The sequence below is a fragment of the Macaca fascicularis genome, chromosome 5 (assembly GCF_037993035.2).
Source record: "Macaca fascicularis isolate 582-1 chromosome 5, T2T-MFA8v1.1".
NCBI lineage: Eukaryota > Metazoa > Chordata > Mammalia > Primates > Cercopithecidae > Macaca > Macaca fascicularis.
Genome location: NC_088379.1, coordinates 6,322,137 through 6,332,500, shown reverse-complemented (window position 1 = coordinate 6,332,500; position 10,364 = coordinate 6,322,137). Strand labels below are relative to the sequence as shown.

The 10,364-nt window shown below is 51.6% G+C and overlaps 1 long non-coding RNA gene across 1 annotated transcript; it reads right to left on the bottom strand.

Moving 5' to 3' along the window:
* Positions 1-782: 782 nt before the first annotated feature.
* LOC123573545 (uncharacterized) lies at positions 783-10,125 on the bottom strand. Its single transcript, XR_006698117.2, has 4 exons — positions 8,511-10,125; positions 7,862-8,058; positions 5,020-5,660; positions 783-1,546 (listed from the first exon to the last, which is right to left on the bottom strand). It is a non-coding gene; the product is annotated as an uncharacterized lncRNA (long non-coding RNA).
* Positions 10,126-10,364: the final 239 nt, after the last annotated feature.

Below are 10,364 nucleotides of genomic sequence, written 5' to 3'. Positions count from 1 at the left end.
AAAACTCATAATATTTTAAGAAAGTTAGGAAAGTTTACAAATTTGTGTTGAGCTGCTTTTAAAACCATCCTGGGCTGCATGTGGCCCACGAGCCGTGGGCTGGACAGGTTTGATCTGGATTGTTTTTTTTAATTGGTCAGTGGACAACTTGGTTAGGATTTTCTTCAATGTGTTGGAAACGCCTGGCTTCCGCAGGGATTTATTACTCAGTCTCTAGAGTCCTTCACTTTCTCAGTTTCTGGGTAAGTGCACGTATGGCAGACACACCTGACAGCAAGAGCGTGACATAAGCACACCCTGAGAATGACCCCAGGATCTGAGAAGAATGTGTGTTCCGAGTTCCAAGCTAAGGAATCTGGGAGTGGCCAGCCCAGAGATTCATTCCTTATCTGAGGAACATATGAGCCCCCAGCTCATCCCATGGAACTCAGGCTGTGCAGGAGATCGAGGCCCTTTGTTTTGGGTTAGATGAAGGTTGCCAGGGGGAGGGTGCTGTGGGGAGGTAGGGTGTCAAGGGAAAAGGCTATATAAACTGCATCTTTTTTACAAGCAACTGTGACTCTCCTGCCCAGCTAACTACCACTGGACCACCCTGTATGTAAGTCCCCTCAATAAACCCCACATCTCATTCTCCAACCTCTGGAACATGGTGCCATCCCTATTGAAGTCAACAGGAGTCCAGCATAACTGCACCAAAAAGAGTTTCCCAAGAGTCACTCAGGAGCTGGTGATTATACCTGTCACTCTTTCACTTAAATAAAGGCACCTTGTTTAACCAGACATTTGCAGAAAGAATTGGAACAATTTAATGTTGTTAATTTCAATATACTTTCCCCCAAAACTATTGTTAAAGGCTCTTGTAATATGATTCATACACACACACACACACACACACACACACACACACATATATACATTTTTTTTTTTTTTTTTTTGAGACGGAGTCTTGCTCTGTCACCCAGGCTGGAGTATAGTGGCATGATCTTGGCTCACTGCAACCTCCACTTCCCAGGTTCAAGCAATTCTCCTGCCTCAGCCTCCTGAGTAGCTGGCATTACAGACATGCACCACCATGCCAGGCTAATTTTTGCATGTTTTTTTAGTAGAGACGGGGTTTTGCCATGTTGGCCAGGCTGGTCTTGAACTCCTGACTTCAGGTGATCCGTCCGCCTTGGCCTCCCAAAGTGTTGGGATTACAGGCCTGAGCCACCGCACCCAGCCATATTTTGGACAAAACTTTGGAGCTATAGACTTAATTCATCTGATTTCTGGGAAATATCCACTGTATAAGCAGTTGGCAAAGGCAGTCCTCATTGTTGGTCCAATACGCCAATCAGACATGCTTTCCCCAAGAGGAAATATATATATTTCCCCAAGAGGAAAGCATGTCTTCATCTTTCAGTTCAAATTAAAGGGGCAATATGCATCTCTGTGACCATCACCCCCACTTCTGAGCACCAGATGAATGACGGATGCGTGGGCGGGTGGAGAAGCCTTTGGTCTTTCTGCCAATGAGCTCTTCACTCAATCCCACAAGACTCTTGCTCTGAAAACATAAGGCAAAAGAATTGTGTTCATTCAAAGCAAAACAAACAAACAAATAAACAAACAAAAAGAAGTCCTCACTCCTGCCCTACTCTACAATAGATCTGAATTCAGAACATTCCAGCAGGAGGCCAAATCCCCGTTTCCAACACCAGGCCTGCTCCTAATAGGACTAAAAAAGACGAGAAGTCTCATCTCTGTGTCGGGATTAAATGTGCTCTACCAATCCCCATGGCCTGGGTTCTGATCTGGGGGCCTTCCTCCTGCATGGTAGGAGAAGCAGGGCATGGAAGTGGAGCTGGGGAGAAAATGCTGACCTGTCACTCAACAGGGAGGGCTGGAAATCAAGTTCCTTAAACTCTCCATGCCCACGTGCCACTTGGAAAGTCTGTGCAGACCCCCAGAAGACACATTGCCCCATGGAGGCTGCTGCTTTGGGGGCACCCTTAGAACTGGAGGGACCACTGTGTCACTTGCCCAAGGAAAGCAGATCTTACCTGAAAATGTCCTCAGCTGGGAAGGAGCAGGGATGGCTGAGGCCTCCTAGTCCTCTCCCACCGGCCCAGACCTTTCTGCTATGCCCAGAGCCTCGTGTGATTTCTCCTGCGATGTCTCCAGGCACCTCACACACAGCCCAGTTTGTCCCATCCTGCTCTACCTCCTGGGCTCCTCTCTCAGTGAGTACACCACCTTCCACCAGAAAACTAGAAACTATCCCTTAATCAAGGCGCCATGGTCAAGCAATCACCAAATGCTACCATGTCCCCCTTCTGGTCATCCAGGGGTCAGTCCCCTCTCTCTACTGCCATAGACACAGGCCTGGCTGAGACCCTCATCGCAGCCCCCCTGGGCCATGGCACCTGCCTCCTAGCAGGTCCACGGATCCCGCCTTGTTCCTCCCACTTAATCCCCCTCCCAGACGCCAAGGGCCCTTTCCTAAGCTCGAGCTTGAGTCTCCTCTGCTCAAAGCCCTCCATGGCTCCGCGCAGGCTGGGCATTCGAAGCGCGGTGCTGTCTCATGCATCCTGGCCCTCCGCTCCCTCTTCGGCCAGCCCTGACCCCCACCTCACATTGCACAGCGGCCACACTCACACTGTATGTGAGTGAGCCCAGCTACCCTCTCTCTGCTCTGTAGAACGGAGCAAGAGCACATCTGTCCGTTGTACAGTGGTTGTTAGAATTAAATAAGTACCCACAGTGCTAATCCAGAAAGGGTACTCCATGGTTGGTGTTCACAGCCACACTCCCCTGACCCTGTAACTTTCTGTTTTGGGCCTCAAACTGGTGGGCTTGCAACATGGAAGACAGTTCAAAACAATGCAGGGTCCTGGGTGCAGGCCAGACCAACGCGTGGCAGCCTGGGCTCATGTGTGTGACCTCAGAAAAGTCCTTTTTGTCTCCTGACTTCAGCTTCCCCATCTGAAAAAGGAGACGGCTGGACTGAGGGATGCCCAATGTCCCTAGGTGTCTTGTTCATCCACATCCCTTCTTGTCCCAGATGGCAACGGCTCTATCTCGTTTCTCAACTGTCTGTGGACAGGGATCTTGTGAAGGAACCTCCATGTGGCCCTTAATATCCCGCCCTCCCATTCTTTCACCCACCCACCCTCAACAGAACAGGGAAACTGTTCCCCTCTAGCCTGCAGCCCTGGCTTCCCGCCACTGAAGGAACACCGTGTCACCAGTGCCAGCAGGCGGAGGACAAAGGCGGCTGTGTCCCCCAGGGCAGTAGTTATCTGCTGTCACCATGCAGCCTGGACCATCATCATATGCCCCTTGTCTCCCACCTTAGGGCGCTGAGGGTGGGCTGAAGCTTACGTTTCTATACTGGCCCATTTCTTGCTGCAGAAACGCACTGACTGCCTTCACAGGCTTCCTGCGGCTGAGCTGGGGGCCTCCGCCTGGCAGCCAGGGAGGAGGCGGGCAGGAGGAGCCGCACAGCCCTCAGGGCCCATCTGGAATGGAGCAGCCTGGAGGACTGATGCGGGCGGAAGTAGCCAGCAGCCGGCCAGCTGCGGGGGCTGGGCCAGGCACGGGGAGGGTGGGTGCCAGGGTGAAGCGGGCTCCCAAACCACGATGGCATGTACCAGCCTGTCTAGTGGAGCAGGCACAGCCCTGGAACACTGATGTGCATGGTCTGGCTTTTACGTTCATGTATGTGAATGTTAACTATAAATGGATCTTTTACATCGGGTTATCCACAGCACCTGGCTGTAAATAGGCACTCAATGCATGTTAGCTATTTTTTCATTGCTCTGATGTGCTCCAGGTTTTAAAGCATGGCCCTGAAATCCTCGATACTTATTGCCATGAGATGTGGGTTCTGGGTCCCTGCCTCCCGACCAAGCGGGCTTGTGACTGCTTCAACTGAAAAATACCGAGGAAGCTTGCCTCGTGCAGGTGGGGTGAAGTTACCTAACCTCTTGCTATGGTCTGAATGTGTGTGTCCCCCAGAGTTCTTATGTTGGAATCCTAACTCCCAAGATGATGGCGTTAGGGGGTGGGGCCTTTGGGAGGTGATTTGGTCATGAGAGGGTACCCTCGTGAATGGGATTGGTGCCTTCATAAAACAGACCAGACTGGGCATGGTGGCTCACACCTGTGATCCCAGCACTTTGGGAGGCTGAGGTGAGTGGATCACAAGGTCAAGAAATCGAGACCATCCTGGCCAAAATGGTGAAACCCCATCTCTACTAAAAAATACAAAAAATTGCCAGGCATGGTGATGGGTGCCTGTAGTCCGAGTTACTTGGGAGGCTGAGGCAGGAGAATCGCTTGAACCCAGGAGGCAGAGGTTGCAGTGAGCCAAGATCGTGCCACTACACTCCAGCCTGGTCGACAGAGCGAGATTCTGTCACGAAAAAAAAAAAAAAAAAGAAAAGAAAGAAAGAAAGAAAAACAGACACCAAAGAGCTCCCTGGCTCCTTCTCCTGGATGAGGAGGACCCAGCAAGAAGGCACCTCTGTGAGTTAGGACGCGGGGCCTTGGCAGACACCAAAATTGCCAGCCCCTTGATTTTGGACTTCCTGCATCCAGAATTCTGAGAAATCAGCTTGTGTTGTCTGAGTCTGTAGTCTTCCGTTAATAGCCTGAACGGACTGAAACACCTGTCTAGGTTTACTCTAAGAGGAGAGGATGGAGGTCCCTTCCTCCCAAGATGCCTACACAGGATAGAGAGGACGCATGCAGGCAGAGCGAGTGGCTGGCACCGTGCGCCATCTCGCCAACCTGGGTCTCAGCCCCTGCCCCTCCCAGGCCAGCTGCATGTGGCCACCCCTTGTTCCTGTGTGTCCCTTGGCCCACTCCCTTCACCACACCCACTTTTCCTCTCTCCCACAAGCACAACCCTTGTTCAGATGTCCATACACACTTCTCCCAAAATCCTGTGCTTAACACATCTTGACTGAGCACACGGGAGTGCTGGGGCAAGCGACGCCTGGGAATATGAAGCGAACGCCACACACCAGGACGCACCCTGGGAGCTGGCCTCCGGTGGGGGACGCAGGTGTTGAAGACATAACCACATGACCGGTGATTTCATCATGATCTTGCCGAAGGCTGTGAAGGAAAGTTCCAGGGGAGGAAGCGCACAGCCTGTGGGCCAGGGAAGGCTTTGCAGAGAGAAAGTGGGTCAGTGACCCGCACAGAGGTAGGAGGCAGGGCTGGTGAGTGAAGGAGCAAGGAGGACAGGACACGCGGCACAGAAATGCTGTCTCATAGCCAGGAGACCCGCCTAACCTACCGTCTCTACGCGCCTCTATTCCCCACGCATTTTGTAATTAAAGAAAAAAAAAAAAAAAGCCAGCCTGAATCCACATATATGTTCAGAAACAGGCCGGGCACAGTGGTTCACACCTGTAGTCCCAGCACTTTGCGGGCAACAGAGTGAGACTCTGTCTGAAAACAAACAAACAACAACAACAACAAAAACCCAGAAACAGCTGGAAACAAATCTGTGGGGTTAGGAATCTGAACAGCAGTTGCCTTTTGGAGGGGTCAGCTGCGAAGAGGTGTGAGGGAGCGCTCTGGGAATGGGAATTTCTGTCTTGATTGGAGTGGTGGCAGCAAGAGTGAACGCATTTGATGCAACTGCATTTTATACCGTGTAATTATACCTAAAAAGAGAGAGAGAGAGAGAGAGATGGTGGCGGGTGAGGGAAGAGGAAAGAAGGACACATGGACAAAAGCAAGAGGCAATAAAATAATATGAAATGAAGTGCTGGGACAAAAACAAAGGAGTCAGCCTCATGGCCTCACACAGGTTTAATTTTTCTGAGCCTCAGTTTCTCCATTCATAAAATGGAATAATCACCTGACCTCCTAGAGCTCCATGGGCCTAGAAGTCCCTGCCCGCAGTGTCTGGTAGACAAGGGTACTCGGTCGTCAGTCCCCTCCCTCTGTTTCTTTCTGGACTGCATCATCCTCGCCCACGAAATAGGGATGAGGGCCTGATGACACCTAAGAAAAGCCCCAGTTGGCTACCCAGGGATCTCTGCCTGTGACTGACCTCCCTGTTCCTGTTGCCTGCCTTGGCTATATCGATCTTCAAAACATTCCTTTTTGGCCAGGTGTGGTGGCTAACACCTGTAATCCCAGCACTTTGGGAGGCTGAGGCTGGAGGATCACTTGAGCCCAGGAGTTCAAAACCAGCCTGAGCAACAAAGTGAGACCCCATTTCTACAAAAAAAAAAAAAATCAAAAAATTAGTTGGACATGGTAGCAGGCACCTGTGGTCCCAGTTACTTGGGAGGCTGAGGTGGGGGAATTGCTTGAGCCCAGGAGGTGGAGGCTGCAGTGAGCCATGATTGCAACACCATACCCAGCCTGGGTGACACAGTGAGACACTGTCTCAAAATAAATAAAAACAAAACAAAACAAAAAACCTCAAGGGCGACAGAGAGAGACTCCGCCTCAAAAAAAAAAAAAAAAAAAAAAACCAACCTCAAAACATTCCTTTTTGTTTACTTCCTAGAACTCTCTGCCACCAACCTGTACTAACTTCCATCTCTCACCCGGGACCATGCAGCCGGCAGCTCCTCCTGCAAAGGATCACGGCTTAGCGCCGTCCACCCCAACATCTCAGAGCTGCCTCACTCTGCAGGAGGAGGCCCTTGCAGGGATGGTGGTGGCAACTGCACGGCAATGAACAAAACCGCTTCTTAAATGTCACTAGTAATTCCCAGGATCACGCACTGCTCTAGAAAGCACCGCAGTAACTATTCCTTCTGAACACCTTGGCACAGGAGACACGGAGTGACCCTATGTGGCTTTCACCCAGGGGAATCATGTCCGGGGCTAAATACAAGGACAAGGGAGAGAGAAGCCTGGGGGATGTCAGCTGGGGCAGTAGCCATCAGAGAGCGAAGGGCTTGAAGGTCATACCAAGGAGTCTGAATTGTGTTGTGTACAACACAGAGGGGTGTGGGAGAGGGTTAAGTGGAGAAGTAAGAGACGGTGTACCAGAGATGGTTGCCTCCCCGCTATCTGTTTCTCCCTCCTTCCCTTCCAATGAAACCTTGATTTTATTCTGAAGACTGAACTTATTATAGCTGAAGACTATATTTCCCAGTCTCCCTTGCAGCCAGATGTGGCATGTGACTGTGTTCTAATCAATGAGACATGGGAGAGGTTGATGAGAGTGCCTTGTGGAAAGCTCAATAAAAAGAGGACACAGCTCTTCTTCCTCCTGCTTTCCACCTGGGATGAAGATATGATTGATGGTTGGTGCTCCAGCAGTTATTTTGGGCTATGAGGTGGTTTCCAGGTTAGAGGCCAGAACTTAGGTAAGGCAGATCAAAGCTAGGTTAGTTGCTCCTGATCCTAGTCCAGTGATCAGTAGCCCAAGGATGTCTGGTAGACCGAAGCAGCAACGCATTTAGCCTTTCACATCCCATTCGGAGCTATCGTCTGATACCCATCCCCCCACATCCTCCCCATCTGGCCATGTGCCACTATGCTCTAGTTTCTTAGACCAGAAACATGAGTGTCATCCTCCATTGCCAGCTTTCTCATCTGAAAATCCCACCAGTTGTGCCTCTAGTTCACCCACTTCTGTTTATTCCTGTCACTGGCAGTCTGGCCCAGGCCACCCTCCCCTCCCACCTGGGACACTGCACCCACATCTTATCTGCTCTCCTGGCTTCCACCCTCCTCACAGCAGCCTGATGTTATAGAGTGGTAATCCACTCCTGTCTTTGCCTTGTAGCTTCCTCCTGAACTTAGAAAAGAATCTGCACTCCCTGCCTTGACCTTCCAGGACTACCTTCCCTTCCTAACCTGCTCCCACTCTCTCCACTTTTCAGATAAGAAAACTCACCTGTGATGAGCCCGAGGTCACAGAGTGTACTCGGCACAGCAGACACAGAGATGAGCAAGACATGTGTCCCCAGCCAGGTGCTGGACACAGCAGACTGCGAGATGAGCAAGATATATGTCCCCCTCCATGAGCCCCGAGTCGGGTGCTGGCAACAGCAGACAGAGATGAACAAGACACAGGTTCCCCTCCATGAGCCCCTGATTGGACGAGAAACCCAGACAAGTGAGATGGTAGCAAAACAACAGGCTCCTTCTCTCCTTAGGGCCTCCCCACATGCTGTTCTCTCTGCCTGCTGCCTTCCCTTCTCTCCCATCTAGCTAAGGCCTGGTTAGTCTTTTCTTTTTCTTGAGGAGGGTCTCACTCTGTCACCTACGCTGGAGTGCAGTGGTGCAATCATGGCTCACTGCAGCCTGCCCTTCCTGGGCTCAAGCAATCCTCCCACCTCAGCCTCCCGGAGTAGCTAGGACTACAAACACACCTCACCACGCCCACCTAATTTTTGTTTTTGTTTTTTAAATAGAGACGTCTCGCTACGTTGCCCAGGCTGGTCTTGTACTCCTGGCCTCATGCAATCCTCCCACCTCGCCCTCCCAAAGTGCTGGGATGACAGGCATGAGCCATTGTGCCTGGCCCTGGTTAGCCGTTGGACCTCACTCAGAAGCCTTCACTGGTTCCTCCAGCCCCCAAGTCTAAGTTGGTTCCTTGTTATATTCTTGTAGCCAATGGTGTGCTGCCACTGGGGGGGGAAGCACTCATTTGCTGTTTGCCAATTTCCACGGTGTAACTACTCCCACCACAGCTGATTTCAAGGTGCCAATATGACATGAACGTGCAGTCAGAAGAGTAGTTCGTGATCCGGTCCCATAAATCAGTGAGCGCCAATTCCTTGTTATAGTACACCATGAACGCACCAATCTCCATTCCTGGTTGTATTTGTTTCTTTAAGTTCAGTGTTTCCCACTGCTCTGCAAGGTGACATTCCTAGGGTCCAGCACAGTGTCTGGGTCAACACAGGCTCCAAAGCAGCACTCAGAGAATGAATGAAAGGGAGAGGTATGGACATCCGCTTCCTCCTGGGGTCAGCAGTGTCCTGTCAGAAAAACAGACTAATTTCTGTTTTTGGTTTTTTTTTCTCTGTTGCCCAGGCTGGAGTGCAGGGGCACGATCTCGATCTCGGTTCACTGCAAGCTCCGCTTCCTGGGTTCACGCCATTCTCCTGCCTCAGCCTCCCGAGTAGCTGGGACTACAGGCACCCGCCACCACGTCCAGCTAATTTTTTTTTTTTTTTGTATTTTCAGTAGAGACGGGGTTTCACCATGTCAGCCAGGATGGTCTTGAACTCCTGACCTTGTGATCCGCCCACCTTGGCCTCCCAAAGTGCTGGGATTGCAGGTGTGAGCCACCGCGCCCAGTCTGAAAACAGACCAATTTCAAAGAATTGGCTCACACAATTGTAGGGTCTGACTAGGCAAGTCTGAAATCCGCAGGTGGGGGGCCTGCAAGCTGGAAACTCCAGGGCAGGGGTTGATGCTGCATGATTGGCAGAATTTCTTTTCTTTTTCAGAGAAACCTCAGTTTTGCGCTGAAGGCCTTCAACTGCCTGGCCGAGGCTCACCCACATCAAGGGGAATCCCTTCCCTTAAAGTCAACTGATGGTAGATTTTAACCACAGCGACAAAACACCATCACAGCAACACCTGGCTTAGCGTTTGATTGAATAAATGTGAGTGGAGCCTGGCTCAGTTGACACATAAAATCAACCGGCACGTTCCTCTTAGGTGAGGATTCTTTCCCTCTCTCTTTGAGGTCCCTGCTGGAGTAATTCTCCCCAGAGCTAAGTCCACGGTCTTCGGAATGAGTGTTTGGGGGTGGCCAGTCCCCCTGCCACCCGCCCAGGCCAGGGAGCTTGCCAATGCACGATGGGCTCACTCCTATTCCCTCCTCACTCATGAGTCTGGTGGGACAACTCACCCAGTCAGTCATGGCACCGAAATCTCCGCTGGGAACCCCTGCCCTGAGAGGTCCGGGTGGGCTCAGCCTCATGGCACCAGAGCAGGGGGCTCATGAGCAGCCTCAGGTGACCAGCAGGTCACTGGCAACTGTTAAGCTGTGGAGCACCTCTCAGGGCCCAGCTGGCATTCTGACCTCCTTCGCTTCCCATGGGCCTGGGCGGGCCCCCTTCCTTTAGTCCTTAGCCAGTGGCCACTCTGTCCTCCACTGGGAGTCCCTGCCCCCATTACTGCACCAGCTCCCCTCCCCCCACCCTGAGGACACCCACCCTGTTCGTTATAAAGGGACACAGGCACAGATAACAAGGAACAATTGTGGGCAGAGTCCAAAGTTCAGGGTTTTAAGGACACTGTTCCCGCCCCTGGCCTCGTCTCTGAGATGATTCTGGGCCCATCAGAAGCTTCCGGCTTCTCCTTTTATGACCCTGAGCTTGTCAGTCTCCCCATCCTCATGCCCCCTGCCCTTGGAGAGACCCAGCCGCCCTTCTACAAGA